The sequence below is a fragment of the Callorhinus ursinus genome, unplaced genomic scaffold, assembly GCF_003265705.2.
Source record: "Callorhinus ursinus isolate GAN/ISIS: 27379988/994484 unplaced genomic scaffold, GSC_fseal_2.0 scaffold14, whole genome shotgun sequence".
Lineage (NCBI taxonomy): Eukaryota > Metazoa > Chordata > Mammalia > Carnivora > Otariidae > Callorhinus > Callorhinus ursinus.
In genome coordinates this window covers 23,351,871-23,372,732 of record NW_027397076.1, presented here as the reverse complement: position 1 = coordinate 23,372,732, position 20,862 = coordinate 23,351,871, and the positions used below count along the sequence as shown (strand labels likewise).

The 20,862-nt window shown below is 34.7% G+C and overlaps 1 pseudogene; it reads left to right on the top strand.

Moving 5' to 3' along the window:
* The window catches only part of LOC112831937 (cytochrome c oxidase subunit 7A2-like, mitochondrial pseudogene), a 68,329-nt pseudogene that overhangs the window by 46,204 nt on the left and 1,263 nt on the right, over positions 1 to 20,862 (top strand).

The following is a 20,862-nucleotide window of genomic DNA, read 5'->3' as shown; positions in this document are numbered from 1 at the left end:
TTGAATTTTCATTAACATTTCCATTGCCATAAAAATGCAATTTGAACTATAAAGAAACCCAAAATGGGTAGTGCTTATCAAATAAAAAAGCAGACAAGTGTTTGTTTTTTGTTTTGAGAATAAAAAACAGCTTAGCCAAGATAGCATGATAGTCTGTGACAACCGTTGTAAAACAGAGGAGTTAGTTCTCAGTAAAATTTTAATTAATCCCTGAACAAAAGAAATATAGTATCAAATATGTACAGTTATTTGAAATAATTTGTTTTTGTTTTCATAAGCACTTACAATTTATGTCATTTTGCTTGGTTTTACGTAGCTTAAAAAATGGCTTCAATATTAAGTCTTTTTGGAACCTGGTAGACTATGAATAAATAAAACTAAGTTTTTTCATCTCAGAAGTTCATCTCCTTATTGTCTGAAATTGTGTCATTTGCTTTGTATAGTCAATTTGTAATGGAGAATTGTCATATGAATTAATAAATTTCCCTTTTCAATTATGCATACAAAATTGTTACTAAATACAAAAGATAATCTAATTATAAAATACAGTTGAGCTATTACTTGAGATACATTCTCTGGTAAAGTTTCTAATGAAATTCTAAAGCCAAATGGTTGGTAGTTTTATCATTATGATATGCCTTACATTCTTGGTGTCTTGTGGCTTTATTATTTTCTATGTTGTGGCCCCAAAGCATTTGTGCCTTCTAACCAATTATCTAACTCTAAGCCCAGTCCATTGAGGGAGAAATCTGTGGCAAATCTTAAGACAATAACTTCTACTTTATGTTTCACCATGATGAGGAAAGAGTCTTTATTATTCCTGGGCTGGTGGAGGAAGTAAGGTGGGGGCTCCTCAGTGATGGTGTACTAAGTGCATTAAATGAATTCCTTAATCAAACTCTCTAACAATCTTTTGAGGGATGAATTCTTATTCCTTTTTAATACGAAGAAAGTGGCATTCCCTTGGTCACAGAAGTAAGAGGTGCTGGACTTTTTTTCTCCTGTGGTTTTCAGGTCCATGTGTTTGGAGTCTTCTGAGTTAGCCTTTAAGCTCTATAACTGAAAGGAGGTAGGACCCACATGTTGCAATTTTAGTTTGAGAGAGCTGAAAGGAGCTCTGACACTTCCATCTTCTAACTGTGTAAACTTGGGAAATTTACATAATATTCGTGAGCTTCAGTTTCATTCTCTATAAAATGAGAATAATAGCACTTATCTTTTGAGGTCATTGGGATAAATAAAGTGTATAAACCATATTGCCCAGTGCCTGGCATTGAATCACTTTTGCTGTTATTATTCCTAATGACAGAAACAGTGAAAGTAGTAACCTAATCAGAAATTGAGTCTCTTTCCTAGCAGCCTGTGTTTAGGTGAGTTGTCTTTAATTGAATCATCTGTATAACTAGAATAAACTTACTAAGAATTTGTGTAAAGATTAAAACTGAATGTATATAGTGCTCCTAGCAGAGTGAGATATTGTGAGGTCTTAACATCTATTTATATCTTACTCTTCTCTGTGTGAATTACCTTAGCTACAATTTTAATGTGTAGGAAATGGGACCATTGAAAGATGCAGGGACCACCAACTGAGTTTGAAAATCTTTATGAGTTTTTAAATCTCTGTGAAACACTATTTGGGTAATGGTGTTTGGATTGGGAGAGATACTATAAGGTGCCAAGTTGCAAGTGTACAATATATGTGGTTTTTCAGATTAATATGTTATAAAGGAACTTGGCTACTAACATGGTAATTCTGCTTTTAAAAGTTTAACAGCATTACATAGTGAAATCAGAACCTTTGTTTTCAATGTCTAATTTTACAACCTTTTAAAATATAGCTTTTTAAATTAATTTTAGGCAGAGCAAATACCTTAAAATATATAGACTTATTTAAGTAACTCTTTAAGCATATTAAACTAGCCTCAATGAAACTTTAGTTATATTAAACAACTTTAATATTGAATATGACATTTATTTTTTTGTCTCTATGTAAGGTCCTGTCAATTACAAAGAGAGCTCTGTGAGAACACTGCATATATGTTAATGTGATCAGCCACCACAAAATCAATTTTGGTGGCCAACTGTAAGAATTTGGTGATAAAAAAATCAAACATTATATAGTTTTATAGAAAGATTTTTAAATTATTTTTTCCTTAAAATGGATGCCTAAACATTTTTTTTATCATTTGAAGATATTTTAATTTAGTAGAAATTTACATTTTTACCAATTTAACTTTACTAAGTTTTATATCATTCCATTGAATCATATCCAGATCTGAACCATTTCTAAGATTTCTAGGAAATAATCCAAATGTTCTAGACTATGAATATCATATCTGAGCAGTGGGATTCCAACATATGTTCCTTTAACTCTATTCAACTATATACAATCACTTGCTTATACATATTTTTAAATTCTTAGAATTTGCACATGAATTCTGCTAAATACTACAAGTTAGTTTACATATTTATATAAAATAGCATTCAACAGCTTAGATGTTTTTATACTTTAAGGGTAATTATGAAGGGAATTTTGACCTTATGTGCCATACATATTCATTTTTGAACCTAACATAATAAAATGAGGTACCTCTGGATTTGAATTTAACATTTGTATAAAACAACATAATATTTGATTAACATTTACTCAGTGTCCTACACTTCAGAAAAACTTAAGTTTTTCAGTGATACAAGAAAAAGTTAACAATTATGTATTTTAGCTATGTGATATTTTTTCTGTTATTATTAAGTGTTGGTTTTAAGAGTACGAAACCAGAGGACTTTTAGGTATTTCTAAATTAATAGCAAGCTGATTTAACATTAAAACCTTCTCGTTGGGGCACCTGGGTGGCTCAGTTGTTAAGCGTCTGCCTTCGGTTCAGGTCTCATCCCAGGGTCCTGGGATCAAGCCCTGCATCGGGCTCGATCCCAGGGTCCTGGGATCAAGCCCTGCATCGGGCTCCCTGCTCTGCGGGAAGCCTGCTTCTCCTTCTCCCACTCCCCCTGCTTGTGTTCTCTCTCTCACTGTGTCTCTCTCTGTCAAATAAATAAATAAAATCTTTAAAAAAAAATAATAAAAATAAAACCTTCTCATTGATAGATTTAACTATTTTTTTGTAAATTAAAATACCATGGAAACAGCTAAAATATTTATAAACACATTAAAATCAAATATAAAATTATAAATAAAACTTAAATTATACTGCCATCACAGTTCAAAGTATTTCTGTTGAGTAGAAATAATTCAGTCAGTCATCACAAAAGTGTTATATACCAATGGTTTTCTAGACAGTGAAGCTACGACAGTGAACAAAACAGAAAAAAATATCATTACTCATGGGACATTTAATAGGAAAATTGGGCAAAAACCAAGGTAGATAGTTAATGGTATGGGAAATGGTGATATGTTACAAAACAAAAAATAAGAGGGATTTTGGAAGGAGGTTGGGGAGTTGCATGGAAGTATTGGTTTTACAAAATTAAATAGAGTAGTCAGAAAAGATTTCATTGAGAAAGTGACATTTTATTAAAGATCTGAAGGCATAATGTAAAGGAACTAAGTCATACAAATATATAGGAAAGAACATTTTGGGTACAAGAAACAAGTGCAAATGGCCTCAAGCGTAGAACAGTTAAGAGGTCAGAGTGAGCAAAAAGGATAGTAGTAAGTATGAAAAACAAGACAACAAGCCCAAAATGGAGTTGCTTATGCTAAACCCTATGTCACCAGACTGCACCAATCCTTAGCCCTTGTTGAGTCTGTGGTTCCAGTCTAGGACTTAGAAACACAATTTGTATCCTAATGCTCTGTTATGAACTAGTGAGTTTTGCATTAGCATAGCTCATGGCTAAAATTTTAAAAGCTGTTAAGATTTTTATGTCTATAGGTCTGTGTATGATTATGTGTATGTTCTAGATCTGTTTTTTCCCTACCTCTGGATGGTATTGCCAGAGAGCTCTATTTAATTGGCTTAAAGACAAACATTTATATAAATCAAGTATAATAAGAAAATATAGAAACTAACCCAAATGTTTTTCAAGTTCACATAATCTTGGGTAACATTTGGTAAATAAAAGCTAGTTTAAGCTTATTGGTTAAGACACCCATGTCTTGGGCGCCTGGGTGGCTCAGTCATTAAGTGTCTGCCTTCGGCTCAGGTCATGATCCCAGGGTCCTGGGATCGAGTCCCACATCGGGCTCCCTGCTCGGCAGGAGGCCTGCTTCTCCCTCTCCCACTCCCCCTGCTTGTGTTCCTGCTCTCGCTGTCTCTCTCTGTCAGATAAATAAATAAAATCTTTAAAAAAAAAAAAAAGACACTCATGTCTTTAGAGTTATCAGCATTAAATATAATACTTTATTTTTACTTAGGTTTACTATAAGTCAAATAAGCTCATGTTATCTCTGTTACAGAATTTGTAAAGAAAGAATTTTAGATTATGGTTAAGCTGTTTAATGCCTCATGAAATTTTCATAGTAATCTAAACATAGTTGTTAAGAACAAGTAAATAGATGAAAGTACTTAGTTTATAAAAACTTTAAGCAATAATTATGCTTTATTGTATGTCTACTTAAAAATAGTTTCTAAATCTTTAGTAACTTAAAAACAAAGTTATAATGATATGTTTAGTGATACTCGTTGAATATCTACATAATTTCCAAAAAAGATGCAATATTGTAATGTTAATTACTGAACATAGATTTATCCACTTTTGGCTTATATTTACAGAGGAACTAAAGATAACTGGGTGTATTAATAAACATGTTTTGTGCAACACTGAAAAATTTACTGAGGAAGAATATACTTCTAGAAATTATAAAATATATTTATAAATTTGCCAATCCACAGAATGCTAGTGTAACAGTCCACAATTGCTTGCTTCTTAGTTTTCATGAGGAATAAAGCATTCTAATCAATATATGTACTTAAAGCTCCTTTAAATAATAAAGATGAGAGGAAACAACTGTGTATGAAAAGTAGGTAAGGAAAGGCTGGTCGTTCCAGAAAGAGAAAAAGAAAAAAAAAAAAAAAAAGACAAAATCTGAATGCACATAAAAAAGTTGTAGAAAATTTATGGAAAAGGAATCTTGGAAAAGGAATTTTATGTGTGGTCAAGATGGCTAAGATTAGAATGGATTTATTATATTTTTACAAGAATGAATTTTAATATCTTAAGTATACTGGTACAAAATTAGAATTTGGTTTTCTCCCTATTAACAGGATGATGTTTTTTCTTGGAGTTTAGGTCTGCTCTTGATTAAAGGTTGTAAAAGGTTTTTGTTTGTTTGTTTAACCTTTTGAGTAATCTACCTGGAAAGCAAGGAATTTTTGACTTACCAAATAACCTATTGTGCTTCATGTTGTCTCTGAGTTTTTCAATCTGAGCAACTTGGACAATCGTATTTAGTAGAGATGGAGAAGAAATAGATTTACAGGGTATGTGTGTATGGTGGTTGATGGGGAGTGATCAGAAGCTCAGTTTTTGGTATGGTGGTTTGATAATTTTATTAGACATTCAAGGAGAGATGACAAGTAACTAAGTTAGTTACATAAGCTAGATGAGCAGAAAACTATGGGCTCAAGGTATCAATCTAGGAGTTATCAGAATATTTAAAACCATTTATGAGTTCACCAAAGATTTGATAGACATGAGAATTTAGAGGAAAAGAAATTCAATGAAGTAAACGTTGGGCACTCCAAGTTTTAGAGTCTGGGAGTAAACAGAAGATGGAGAAGGAGCCCTAGATATATGGGAGAAAGACCATGACACCATGGATTATAGGATACTGGATGAAGATAGGGAGTGGAAATGAATGATCAACTAGGACTTATTGGGCAGGTAGAATGAGAATAGAAAACTGATTTTAATCTAAACCTTTAGTTTAGAATGGCTGAATTCAAAGGAATCTTATGTTATTCAACCAAAAAGTATTTTACAAATTAGAAAGTAAGGGCAATAGTTAATTGTATTTTCCAATACTTACCAGATAATTACAGAAGGTTGGGACCATGTCCAAGAATACTGAATAACTAATTCTTAGTCTACTAATATAGAAATGAAATATTTTGGCATTTGGAGAAAGAGGACATAGTTCCTGGACGTTTTAAGTAGCTCTGAGACAGAAATATTCACTTTTTGGTAGATTTGTGCTATACTTATTATCTCATCTGCTTTTTGTATTATTGATTTTTTTTCTTTTGATATTTTCCCTGCTTGACTTCTGACATTTGCAGTTAAACTCAAAAGCATAGTCTCGTGGCATATTGAAAAAAATTCCCTTTGCCCTCTTAATTAAATCTGAAGTTCACCAGCCTCCTTTCAGTCATTTGACCTCCTTTATTTCTTGTTTTAGTTTTACTGAGACCATCATTTTGAAAGGTATAGCTAATATTCATATGATATGATTAAATTTCTAGCCAACTGGCATTTATTTATTTATTTTTTGTTATGATTTACTTATTATTTAAATTTTATTTATATTATGTTAATCACCATACATTACATCATTAGTTTTTGATGTAGTGTTCCATGATTCATTGTTTATGTAGAACACCCAGTGCTCCATTCAGTACGTGCCCTCTTTAATACCCATCACCAGGCTAACCCATCCCTCCAACCCCCTTCCCTCTAGAACCCTCAGTTTGTTTCTCAGAGTCCATAGTCTCTCATGGTTCATCTCCCCCTCCGATCTCCACCCTTCATTTTTCCCTTCCTACTATCATCTTTTTTTTTTTTTAACATATAAGGTATTATTTATTTCAGAGGTACAGGTCTGTGATTCAACAGTCTTACACAATTCACAGTGCTCGCCATAGCACATACTCTCCCCAATGTCTATCACCCAGCCACCCCATCCCTCCCACACCCATCACGCCAGCAACACTCAGTTTGTTTCCTGAGAATAAGAATTCCTCATATCAGTGAGATCATATAATACATGTCTTTCTCTGATTGACTTATTTTGCTCAGCATAATACCCTCCAGTTCATTTGTTCTTTGGGTGTTGAGTTTGATAAGTTCTTTATAGATTTTGGATACTAGCCCTTTATCTGATATGTCATCTGCAGATATCTTCCTCTATTCTGTCGGTTGTCTTTTGCTTTTGTTGACTGTTTCCTTTGCTGTGCAAAAGCTTTTTATCTTGATGAAGTCCCAATAGTTCATTTTTGCCCTTGCTTCCCTTGCCTTTGGCGCTGTTTCTAGGCAGAAGTTGCTGCGGTTGAGGTTGAAGAGGTTGCTGCCTGTGTTCTCCTTTAGGATTTTGATGGACTCCTGTCTCACATTGCGGTCTTTCAACCATTTTGAGTCTATTTTTGTGTGTGGTGTAAGGAAATTGTCCGGTTTCATTCTTGTGCATGCAGCTGTCCAATTTTCCCAAAACCATTTCTTTAAGAGACTGTCTTTTTTCCATTGGACATTCTTTCCTGCTTTGTTGAAGATGAGTTGACCATAGAGTTGAGGGTCCATTTCTGGGCTCTCTATTCTGTTCCATTGATCTATGTGTCTGTTTTTGTGCCAGTGCCATACTGTCTTAATGATTACAGCTTTGTAATAGAGCTTGAAGTCTGGAATTATGATGCCACCAGCTTTGCTTTTCCTTTTCAACATTACTCTGGCTATTCGGGGTCTTTTCTGGTTCCATACAAATTTTAGGATTATTTCTCCATTTCACTGAAAGAAGTTGATGGTATTTTGATTGGGATTGCATTAAATGTGTAGATTGTTCTAGGTAGCATTGACATCTTCACAATATTTGTTCTTCCAATCCATGAGCATGGAACGTTTTTCCATTTCTTTGTGTCTTCCTCAATTTCTTTCATGAGTATTTTATAGTTTTCTGAGTACAGATTCTTTGCCTCTTTGGTTAGGTTTATTCCTAGGTATCTTACGGTTTTGGGTGCAGTTGTAAATGGGATTGACTCCTTAATTTCTCTTTCTTCTGTCTTGTTGTTGGTGTATAGAAATGCCACTGATTTCTGTGCTTTGATTTTATATCCTGCCATTTTACTGAATTCCTGTATGAGTTCTAGCAGTTTTGGGGTGGAGTCTTTTGGGTTTTCCACATAAAGTATCATGTCATTTGCAAAGAGTGAGAGTTTGACTTCTTCTTTGCCGATTCAGATGCCTTTTATTTCTTTTTGTTGTCTGATTGCTGTGGCTAGGACTTCTAATACTATGTTGAATAGCAGTGGTGATAGGGGGTATCCCTGCCGTGTTCCTGACCTTAGGGCGTAAGCTCTCAGTTTTTCCCCATTGAGAATGATATTTGCTGTGGGTTTTTCATAGATGGCTTTTATGATATTGAGGTATGTACCCTCTATCCCTATACTCTGAAGAGTTTTGATTAAGAAAGGATGCTGTATTTTGGTAATTTTTTTCTGCATCTATTGAGAGGATCATATGGTTCTTGTTCTTTCTTTTTAAGATTATATTTATTCATTTGACAGAGAGAGATAATGAGAGCAGGAACACAAGCAGGGGAATGGGAGAGAGAGAAGCAGGCCTCCCACGGAGCAGGGAGCCCAATGCGGGGCTTGATCCCAGGACCCTGGGATCATGACCTGAGCCTAAGGCACATGCTTAACGACTGAGCCACCCAGGCGCCCCTTGTTCTTTCTTTATTAATGTATTGTATCCCATTGATTGATTTGCGGATGTTGAACCAACCTTGCAGCCCAGGGATAAATCCCACTTGGTCGTGGTGAATAATCCTTTTAATGTACTGTTGGAACCTATTGGCTAGTATTTTGATGAGAATTTTTGCATCCATATTCATCAGGGATGTTGGTCTGTAATTCTCCTTTTTGATGGGGTCTTTGTCTGGTTTTGGGATCAAGGTAATGGTCGCCTCATAAAACGAGTTTGGAAGTTTTCCTTCCATTTCTTCTTTTTGGAACAGTTTCAGAAGAACAGGTATTAATTCTTCTTTAAATGTTTAGTAGAATTCCCCCGGGGAAGCCATCTACCCCTGGGGTTTTGTTTTTTGGGAGATTTTTGATTACTGCTTCAATTTCCTTAGTGGATATAGGTCTATCCAGGTTTTCTATTTCTTCCTGGTTCAGTTTCGGTAATTGATACATCTCTAGGAATGCATCCATTTCTTCCAGATTATCTAATTTGCTGGCATATTGTTGCTCATAATATGTTTTTACAGCTGTTTGTATTCTTTGGTGTTGGTTGTGATCTCTCCTCTTTTATTCATGATTTTATTTATTTGGGTCTTTTCTGTTTTCTTTTTGCTAAGTCTGGCCAGAGGTTTATCACTCTTACTAATTCTTTCAAAGAACCAGCTCCTAGTTTTGTCGATCTGTTCTACTGTTCTTTTGGTTTCTGTTTCATTGATTTCTGCTCTAATCTTTATTATTTATTTTCTCCTGCTGGATTTAGGCTTTATTTGCTGTTCTTTCTCCAGCTCCTTTAAGTGTAGGATTAGGTTGTGTATTTGAGACCTTTCTTGTTTCTTGAGAAAGGCTTGTATTGCTATATACTTTCCTCTTAGGACTGCCTTTCCTGCATCCCAAAGATTTTGAACAGTTGTGTTTTCATTTTCATTTGTTTATAGGAAATTTTTTAATTCTTCTTTAATTCCCTGCTTGACCTATTCATTCTTTAGTAGGATGCTCTTTAGCCTCCATTTATTTGAGTTCTTTCCGACTTTCCTCTTGTGAGTGAGTTCTAGTTTCAAAGCATTGTGGTCTGAAAATATGCAGGGAATGATTCCAATCTTTTGGGACTGGTTGAGACCTGATGTGAGACCTGATTTTAAATACCAACTGGTATTTAAATCTTAGACTGCTAGGCACGTTGTTTAACTTTCTAATCTTTAACATGCTTTTGTAAAAGATAAGAAAATCCATTTTACCACTCCAAGGCTCTCTCATTGTTTAATCTCATTATGTGACTAGTTCTAACCAATGAGTTGTTAGAAGAAGTGTGATACTTTCATGCTAAAGCATTTAATTGCCAATACAAGATTATCTTTGGCTTTTCTTATTCTTGTACACTAATGGAACTTTGAGATGGTGGTTGTTCCATCAATCTGGGTTCCTGAGAAACTATGATGAGCAGAGTACTCTCTCCCTTAGTTTGAGATAGTGTTTTTGTTTTTTGTTTCTTTAAAGCACAGTATGATCCATTGAATCTTGGATGAAACAGTCCTATAGGAAGTCTGCTTCCAAAATTCTGCTTGCAAAGTTTTTAGATTCAAAACGATCTAGGAAATCAGTGGTCAATTGACAGGCCATAGTAGAGTTGGCTTTTGTCACGTAGAGTATTTGTTAAGTATATTTTCATGTTTCTAATTTTTATGATAAAATACAGATTGTTAATAAATATTTTTTAATATTAAAAAGTATGCAATTAACAAATTTTAAATAAAACCAACCCTGATAATCTCAATGTATAATGTTCAGTAATTAATCTTTTTATTATTTCAAATCATTAGTATATTACTTTAGTTATAATAAAATACTCATAATAGCTCATCTTTTTTGAGCATTAATTACCCCTAAGCAGTGTTCAAAGACCTTAATGTGCATTAATTCATTATGTTCACAATAATCTGTAAGGCAGTTACACTCTCTGTTTAATGGCTGAGAAAAGAAGAGGCAAAGAATAACTTGCTCAAGATCACTCATTTAGTAGTTTGTGGGAGATATTTTGTGGAAGCAGTTTGTAGGAGGACCCAGAAAGTCCCATAAGACTTGTACTCAACTACTAGACTAGATTCCTATGTGATTAAATATTTTTTATTCACATCATTTTAGATGTTTCACCATGTACTTGACATTTGGCTGATATTGGACATTATATTCTTTCCAATATTTTGTATGAATAATTTTGAGATAAATATTGGGCAAACTTTCCTCCTTGTCGTTATTTCAGTGTATTTCTATGACTTAGGTGCCTACAAGTATCTATTTTGGCTTAAGGAACTTAAACATTCTTTGACATCTTGAATAAAAATTTCATAGTGATTTTTTTTAAATATATTGTATTAAACAACTGTGAAAGAGTGCTTACTGAATGTAAATGGATATAAATCCAGCCCAGAATCATGGGTAAATAATAGTGTAGGATGTACTAAGGCTCTTGACTTTGACATGAGAAGTATGTGAAGGACATAATATTGGATTACACAGTTTCTTTAATCTGCCTACCACATGCCCAAAATCTACTTTCTATACACCTGCCTATAAGATACTTGTATTTTGGTTTCACATCAGCTTGAGCATATGCTAAATAACAGTGTTCAATGACAGTGTCACTTGATTAGAAAATAAGCAAAATAACTGAAAAACCCTGTGCAGCACTGTATCAGAGCTAAAGAGAATGTCACACTGTTCAATTTTAAGTAAGAGGACAACATAAACTCATAATATGGTAGATAAGTGCAAAAGCATGAAGAAAATGTTTTCCAGATTGAAATAACAAAGGAGAACAAATTAACCTAATCCAGCAATGAGTAACAGAATTACTATGCTTCTTTTGTTAAGCATTAATTTTTCATAGGATTTAAAAGGATTTGACTTATTTCTTGTAGTTATAGAATGTACAAAATCCATTGCCAATGACACTCATTATTATGCAGTGAACCTGGTGTGTTAGCAATGAAGTGAAACATGTTTAACATAAGGAGTATTACTGAGAGAATTCTCTGCACCCTTTTCATTTGCATTGCAAGTAGATTTTGAGAGGTAATCAGAGGTTTACTAGAAGAAAGAATATACTACGTTTTTTTCCCTGCTTTTACGAACTATACTAGAAGAGTCCTTGCCTTCAAAGTTCCACTGTTGTTTACATGACTTCCTTCTTACGACTCTACTATTATTCTGATTTATTCTGAAACAGTGGACAAAGAGGAAAAAAATGTTGAAAGATCTTAAGATTGTTTTGTAGCTTTTATTTCTAAGAGGACAGTGTGTCCCAGTCAGTGTCTATAATTAAGTCTTGGCTGTTTAACTGTGACGAATCACTTAAATTTCTTGCTTCTGGGTTATATGTAAAAAACTTGGTGTAGTAGTCATAACTATTCTATTAAAAGGGTTTTTGTGAGGTTGTGAGCTTTGAATGAGCAAGTGTATGTGATGGGTAAACCTTCACAATTATGTTAGATACAAAAAAATATGAAGTACTATAAGAAATTCATATTTAGTAGATGTTTATTAAATCTCTTCCCCATACTAATCTGATGTATAATTAGATTTTTAAAATCCCATTCATAGCTTGATCTGAAGGGCTTTTTTATAATCTTTTAGGCCACATTGCTTTTGTTAATCTCTGTGACCTTAGGCATCACCCAGTGTACATACCCAGTAGATAGTTGAAGTAAATAGGCATTCGGGATACTCACAATTGGAATCCAGGGTTATACTCAGTCTTCAGTTATAATAATTATTTGATTTAGCCATCTAATACCTTTTATCCATTTCTGCTGCTGTGTCTTTCCTAATTCAATTTACAAGTATGAAAGAAAATTTTAAGATAATTCACCTTTAGTAAACCTAACTGTTCCTGTAAATGAAACCAAATGGTATTATGCTACCAAGTGGAACGTATTACTTTTATTTCTGAACATTTTTTGCATGAAATATATATTTTGGAATTTGATATTAACTACCATATTAAATTGTCTACTGAGATATGTTATTTCCTTTTCAACTCAATTGTAAGTTCTTTAGTGTCAGGGGATTATATCTTGCATATGATTTCCCTTTGCAGCACTATAATACCATAAAAATAATATATGATACTTAATAATTATTTTTATGTATTGATTATGTTAAATATTTTCTGAAATGTATGTTATCAATGACTCTCATCTCTTTCTTACAGTGTTTTATAAACTACCTTCATTATGACTCTTTATGGTATATAACACATACTTTTAAATATAATATGATGTAAGAAAATGCCTCTTCATAAATGGAAGAGCCTACATAGTTTTTCCGCTGAGACTTTAATGGAGAACTATAGAGAGCATTCCTTGGAACCCCCAAATTAGGCAGACTGAATATATTGTAGATATTGAAGCTGATTTCAAGGTAATTCTACCATCTTCTAATTTGAGAAATGGATCAGGGTGGGAATAGAGCAATCAGCCAAATAATTAAGATGACTATCATAGGATTTATGTATAATCTTGTTGAAGACTTTGGGGATATTATTTTTAGAATTTCTTTGAAATTGAAAGGGACAACTGGAATTCTTGATAGTGAAAGAAAAAATAGATATCTGCTAGTTTGGATTAAAGGTTCCATTATGGGGTGCCTGGATGGCACAGTCATTAAGTGTCTGCCTTTGGCTCAGGTCATGATCCCAGGGTCCTGGGATTGAGCCCCGCATTAGGCTCCCTGCTCAGCAGGAGGTCTGCTTCTCCCTCTCCCTCTGCCCCTGCTTGTGTTCCCTCTCTCGCTGTCTCTCTCTGTCAAATAAACAAATAAAATCTTTTAAAAATAAAATAAAGGTGCCATTATATCAATTGATTCTATGCATAAATAATAGTAGAAATTCACCTCTTCATTCTAAATGATATTCAAGGAAGATTTCTGAGTAGGTAGCATGCATCTTCACTTCTATTATAAAGTATAAAACAATATATCATTAAGTGGTTTGATTATATTTAGTTGTTTGTATCCAGGTTTGAGCCTCCATATCTAGATCAAACGTAACTATCTAAGACTATACAGATTGGTGATCCTAAGTTCCAAAACTGCTCTGGGAGTAGAGAAAGTTAAGAGCCATAGCCCAGTGCATGTCTACTGGCTCTCAGGCAACTTAGTATTAGCATTTAGTAGTTATTTCTGCCATAGGATGGAAGGCCTTTTTATGTTTTTTTTATTTTTTTTGAATTTTTATTTTTTTTAAACTTATTTTATTTAAATTCAATTAGTTAACATATTGTGTATCATTAATTTTCAGATGTTGAGTTCAGTAATTTATCAGTTGCTTATGACACCCAGTGCTCATTGCATCAAGTGCCCTCCTTAATGTCCATCACCCAGTTACCCCATCCCCTCGCCTCCAGCAACCCTCAGTTTGTTTCCTGAGATTAAGAGTCTCTTATGGTTTGTCTCACTCTCTGATTTCATCTTCTTTTATTTTTCCCTTTCTTCCCCTATGCCCTTCTCATTTGTTTCTTAAATTCCACATATGAATGAAACCATATGATAATTATCTTTCTCTGATTGACTTATTTCACTCAGCATAATACCCTCCAGTCCCATCCAGGTCTATGTAAATGGTAAGATTTCATCCTTTTTGATGGCTGAGTAATATTCCATTACACACACACACACACACACACACACACACACACACACACCACCTCTTCTTTATCCATTCATCTGTTAGTGGACATCTGGGCTCTTTCTGTTGTTTGGCTATTGTGGACCCTCCTACTGTAAACATTGGTGTGCAGGTGCCCCTTTGGATCACAACGTTTGTATCCTTTGGGTACAAGGTTTACCCATCACATACACTTGCTCATTCAAAGCCCAGTAGTGCAATTGCTGGGTTGTAGGTAGCTCTATTTTTAACCTCTTGAGGAAACTCCATACCTTTTTACAGAGTAGATGTACCAGGTTGCCTTTGCACCAACAGTGTAAGAGGGTTCCCTTTTTCTGCATCCTTGCCAACATTTGTTGCTCCTGACTTGTTAATTTTAGCCATTCTGACTGGTGTGAGGTGGTATCTCCTTGGGGTTTTGATTTGTGTTTCCCTAATGCCAAGTGATGTGGAGGACTTTTTCATGTGTCTGTCGGCCATTTGTTTGTCTTCTTTGGAGGAATGTCTGTTTATGTTTTCTGCCCACTTCTTGATTGGATAATTTGTTTTTTGGGTGTTGAGTTTGATAAGTTCTTTATAGATCTTGGCTACTAGCTTTTTATCTGATATGTCATTTGCAAATATCTTCTCCCATTCTGTAGGTTGTCTTTTGGTTTTGTTGACTGTTTCCTTTGCTGTGCAAAAGCTTTTTATCTTTATGAAATCCCAATAGTTCATTTTTGCTTCTGTTTCCCTACTCCTTAGAGACGTGTGTAGCAAGAAGCTGCTGTGGCCCAGGTCAAAGAGGTTTCTGCCTGTGGTCTCCTTTAGGATTTTGGTGGATTCCTGTCTCACATTTAGGTCTTTCAACCATTGTGAGTCTATTTTTGTGTACAATATAAGAAAATGGTCCAGTTTCATTCTTCTGCATGTGGCTGTCCAATTTTCCTAACACCATTTGTTGAAGAGACTGTCTTTTTTCCGTTGGATATTCTTTCCTGCTTTGTCAAAGATTAGTTGACCATAGAGTTGAGGGTCCATTTATGGGTTCTATATTCTGTTCCATTGATGTATGTGTCTGTTTTTGTGCCATACTATACTGTCTTAATGATTACAGCTTTGTAATAGAGCTTGAAGTCGGAAATGTGATACCACCAGATTTGGTTTTCTTTTTCAACATTCCTCTAGCTTTTTGGGGTCTTTTCTGGTTCCATACAAATTTTAGAGTTATTTGTCCCAGCTCTATGAAAAATGTCAGTGGTATTTTGATAGGGATTGCATCGAATGTGTAGATTTCTCCAGGTAGCATGGACATTTTAACAATATTTTCCCAATCCATGAGAATGGTATGTTTTTCTCTTTCTTTGTCTCTTTCTCAATTTCTTTCACAAGTGTTCTGCAGTTTTCAGAGTACAGATCCTTTACCTCTTTGGTTAGGTTTATTCCTAGGTATCTTACAGTTTTTGGTGTAATTGTAAATGGGATCAAATCCCTTAATTTCTCTTTCTTCTGTCTCATTGTTAGTGTATAGAAATGTAGCTGATTTCTGTGCATTGGTTTTATATCCTGCCACTTTGCTGAATTCATATGAGTTCTAGCAGTTTTGGGTCAAGTCTTTTGGGTTTTCCACATTAAGTATCATGTGATCTGTGAAGAATGAGAGTTTGACTTCTTCTTTGCCGATTTGGATGCCTCTTATTTCTTTTTGTTGTCTGATTGCTGAGGGTAGGACTTCCAGTACTGTGTTGAACAACAGTGGTGAGAGTTGACACCCAGTCATGTTCCTGACCTTAAGGGAGAAGCTTTCAGTTTTTCCCATTGAGAATGATAGTCACTGTGGGCTTTTGGTATATGGCTTTTATGATATTGAGGTTTGTTCCTTTTATCCCTACACTGTGGAGAGTTTTAATTAAGAAAGGATGTAGTATTTTGTCAAATGCTTTTTCTGCATCAATTGAGAGGGTCATATGGTTGTTGTCCTTTCTTGTATTAATGTGTTGTATCACATTGATTGATTTGCAGATGTTGAACCACCCTTGCAGCCCAGGAATAAATCTCACTTGGTCATGGTGAATAACCATTTTTATGTACTATTGTTTCCTATTGGCTAATATCTGGGTGAGAATTTTTGCATCCATGTTCATCAGGGATTTTGGTCTGTAATTTTCTTTTATGGTGGGGTCTTTGTCTGGTTTTGGGATCAAGGTAATGCTGGCCTAATAGGAAGATATTGGAAGTTTTCCTTCCATTTCTATTTTTTGAAACAGCTTCAGAAGAATAGGTATTAATTCTTCTTTAAATGTTTGGTAGAATTCCCCTGGGAAGCCATCTGGCCCTGGACTCTTGTTTGTTGGGAGTTTTTTTTTTTTTTTATTACTGCGCCAATTTCCTTGCTGGTTTTGCGTCTGCTCAGGTTTTCTATTTCTTTCTGTTTCAGTTTTGGTAGTTTATATTTTAATTCCAGTTAGTTAATATATGGTGTAGTATTAGTTTCAGGTGTACAATATAGTAATTTAGCATTTCCATTCATCACCCTGTACTCATCACAACAAATGCACTTCTTAATTTCCATAACCTATTTAACCCATCCCACCCTACCCCACCCCTCCCCGCACCTTCCCTCTGGTAACTGTCAGTTCATTCTCTATAGTTAAGAATTTGTTTCTTGGTTTGTCTCTCTGTCTTTCATTCCTTTTTTTGGCTGAGTAATATCCCATTGTGTATATATATATACCACCTTTATCCATTTGTCAGTTTGTGAACACTAGTGCTGTTTCCATAGTTTGGCTATTATAGATAATGCTGCTGTAAACTTTGGTGGCATGTATCCCCCTTTTTAAACTATTTGATATTAGTTTTTATTATTTTTAATTGTTTTTAGTTTCACATTTTTATTTAAATTCCAGTTAACTTACAATGTTATATTAGTTTCAGATATAGAATTCAGTGATTCATTACTTACAACACACAGCACTCATCACAAGTGCCCTCCTTAATCCCCATCACCATTGAACCCATCCTTCCCCCGCCTCCCCTCCAGCAATCCTTAGTTTGATCTCTATAGTTAAGTCTCTTATGGTTTGCTTCTCTCTTCTTCCCACCATGGTCATTTATTTTGTTTCTTAAATTCCACATATGAGTGAAATCATATGGTATTTGTCTCTCTCTGACTTATTTCACTTAGCATAATACCCTCTGTCTCCATCCACATTGTTGCAAATGCAAGATTTAATTCTTTTTGATGGCTGGGTAATATTCCACACACACACACACACACACACACACACACACACACACACACACACACCACATCTTCTTTATCCATTCATCAGTCAGTGGACGTTTGGGCTCTCTCCATAATTTGGCTATCATTGATAATGCTACTGTAAACATCAGGGTGCATGAGTCCCTTCGAGTCCATATTTTTTTCTTTTGGGTAAACACGTATTAGTGCAATTGCTGGATTTGTAGGGTAGTTAAATTTTTAACTTTTTGAGGAAACTCCATATTGTTTTCCAGAGTGGCTGTACCAGTTTGCATTCCCACCAACTGTGCAAAAGTGTTTCCCTTTCTCTATATCCCCACCAACACCTGTTGTTTCTTGTGTTGTTGATTTTAGCTATTCTGACAGTTGTGTGGTGATACCTCATTGTAGTTTTGATCTGTTTCTCTGATGATCAGTGATGTTGAGTATCTTTTCATGTGTCTGTTTGGCCTTCTTGTTTTACATATTGGTATTTCCTATGATGTCTCCGTAATGTGTATTTCAAAAACCAAACACAGTACTGTTTTATAGCACAGAAAGGGAAATTTAGATTTTGATGTCTTCTCAAGAGTAGATGCAGAACTTAAGAAACTTATTTCACTGTTTCATTCTGATATTCATTCAAACTATATCTTTAGGGGAGGTTTAAAAATAGTAAAACTTACATGTGTCTATTCATGTCTTCAAGGCCCTGATGAGAAGAATGGAAATTTTTCTTCATTAGTCATAATGTCATGTGAAGTCTAGTTTGAAACATTGAGTCATATGTTATAATGGTTGATTTAATGGAATAGGAACTTTGGTTTCTAGTTAGATTCCATTAGCTTTATGTAGAAAGATGGTTAGAATTGAACTCAGTTGTTGTTTTCCAATTTCACAGATTTCTCTGCTTAAAATTTTAGTGTAACTTTTATAATATTCTCCGTATAATATACAGTTTGAGGATAAAAATAAAATCTGATATTTCTGCTAAGTATTTTGCTTTTGTATAGGTAAATATACCAGTTTAGATATTAAGTATAAAAAAAAGTTGCAGGTGTCTGTAATAATCCAAACACATATTTGTCAAACAAATAATGAGATCCTGAATTTTACCAGAAGATAATTCAAAATAACAAGGTACCATTTAAAACACAAATACACCTGGGCCTCCAAATTTTTCTGTTTCTCCAAAAATCAAACTTAAAACTTGTTCACAGGAACCCATAAATTGAGCCATGTTCTTATAAAAATGCAGCATAAAAATTAAGCATCTGGGTATCTGGAACTCAAGCTGCCTTTAAACATTAAAATCAATGCTTAAATTGTTTCTAAAGGTGAATAGGAAATGAGTCCTGGCTGTGAGTTTTATGTGGCCAGGAACCTTCCGCAGGTGGGATGTTGAATTATCCAGCCACTTAGTGTGAAAATGGACATACTCAAGATACATCTCAAATAGATGTCATTAAAATAACATGACCTGGGTCTTCAGTTTGATGTTTTATTTGACCATTTTCTAAAAAGGGGCAGTTAAATTGTCTTGTGCATTATTCATAGGTTGGTTATTGTAAATACATTTATGTTTGTCTCTGACTATATGTGTCTAAATAATGGCAAACTAAAATTGGAAGAACAAGATTAATTTGAATTGATGAAGGCCATATGTTTATTTATTTGTTTTTAATAGATGAAGTTTCAGACTTGACTGAATTTTAAAGGAGTTTTATTCAGATCAATGAATATGGGCCCGCAAGAGATCATTCAAAAGAATAGTCTGTGTGCTGAGTTCTCTGAGTTTATGTATACACAGGGAGTCTGTGAATACATTTTTTTGTAGTTGTCATAATTATTTAATTTTTTATTCTATTTAAGGAGTGCATTAAAATTTAAAGACGCAGAGCACTAATCTAATGGAAAAACAAGTAGAAAGAGCAAATTGTTGTACTGACCAGTCGCTATGTTCATCATGTGTTAAAATGAAGAAACCTGTCCTCTTTGTTATTTATAAGACTAAAGCTACTTTGCATTGCCCTCAAAGTGTGAGAGAAATTAATTCTTAGGTCACATTGCAAACATTACCATTCTGACATGGGGTGATTTTCCTCCTCCTCCTGCTCAGGGGAGCGGGGACTATGAGTGATGAGATTTCACATGAAAGGGCAAGACCCGGGGTCCAGGTTTAGAACCCTCTCCAAAAACCAGGGACAAGGTTTAAGAGGGGGAAGTAAATATTAATCAGCAAAACTATTACTATTTGGAGCTACTTAATCAAAATACATAGAAAGTCATAAAAGCCAAACTTTAAGAGATTCACCCTAAAGCCATGGATGAGTTGAAAAGAAAATATTTTTTTTTTAAAGATTTTATTTATTTATTTGAGAGAGAGAATGAGATAGAGAGAGAGAGCATGAGATGGGGGAGGGTCCAAGGGAGAAGCAGACCCCCTGCTGAGCAGGGAGCCCGATGCGGGACTCGATCCCGGGACTCCAGGATCATGACCTGAGCCGAAGGCAGTCGCTTAACCAACTGAGCCACCCAGGCGCCCAAGAAAATATTTTGATATAAGAATAGAAACTCCATCTTGTCTTGCTCTCTGTGATGCTAAAGACCAAGTTGGAGACAGGCTGGCCAGGGCTTCTTACCTCATTTATTATCTTAATTAAAGAGTCTGGATAGAGCAGGTACAACTTGAGAAACCTATTGTGGAAAAGAGGATTAGTTATGCTTTCGATATTTTTTGTCACAACTATAGTATCAATAATAATGGTTAGGAGTGGGTTCTCATAGGACAGATGTTGGTCCCTCATTTCAGTTATTGTTGTCAGTGGAACAGCATCATTTATGCGTATTGTAAAAGTAACAATGTGTTTTGATTATTCACCTTTATACTTCCTTTTTTGTATATGTTAATACTATAATCATGTTTCATCTAGGTACCCCCCAAAATATTTTGTGGATAACTGTCATTGGCAGCACTTGGTCACAGGCTTTTGGTTGTAGGGGAAAGGTTATCGAAATAGAATGGGCAAAAATGCTCCAGACAGGGAATTAAATTTGAAAATACACATTGAAAACAACAGTGCAAATATAGAGATAAAATATTCTTACATGGATTTCAGAATGAAAAATATGGATGAAGTCAAAAATCAGGAAACATTCAAGTACTGAAGATCAGGGAAAAACAATCAGGACAGAGTGGCATAAATGAATGGGTGTAGGCATAGGCTGTAGAGGTAGGAGATTAAAACTTACAAACCCTGAGAGACTATGGACTCTGAGAAACAAACTGAGGGTTCTAGAGGGGAGGGGGTGGGGGGATGGGTTAGCCTGGTGATGGGTATTAAGGAGGGCAC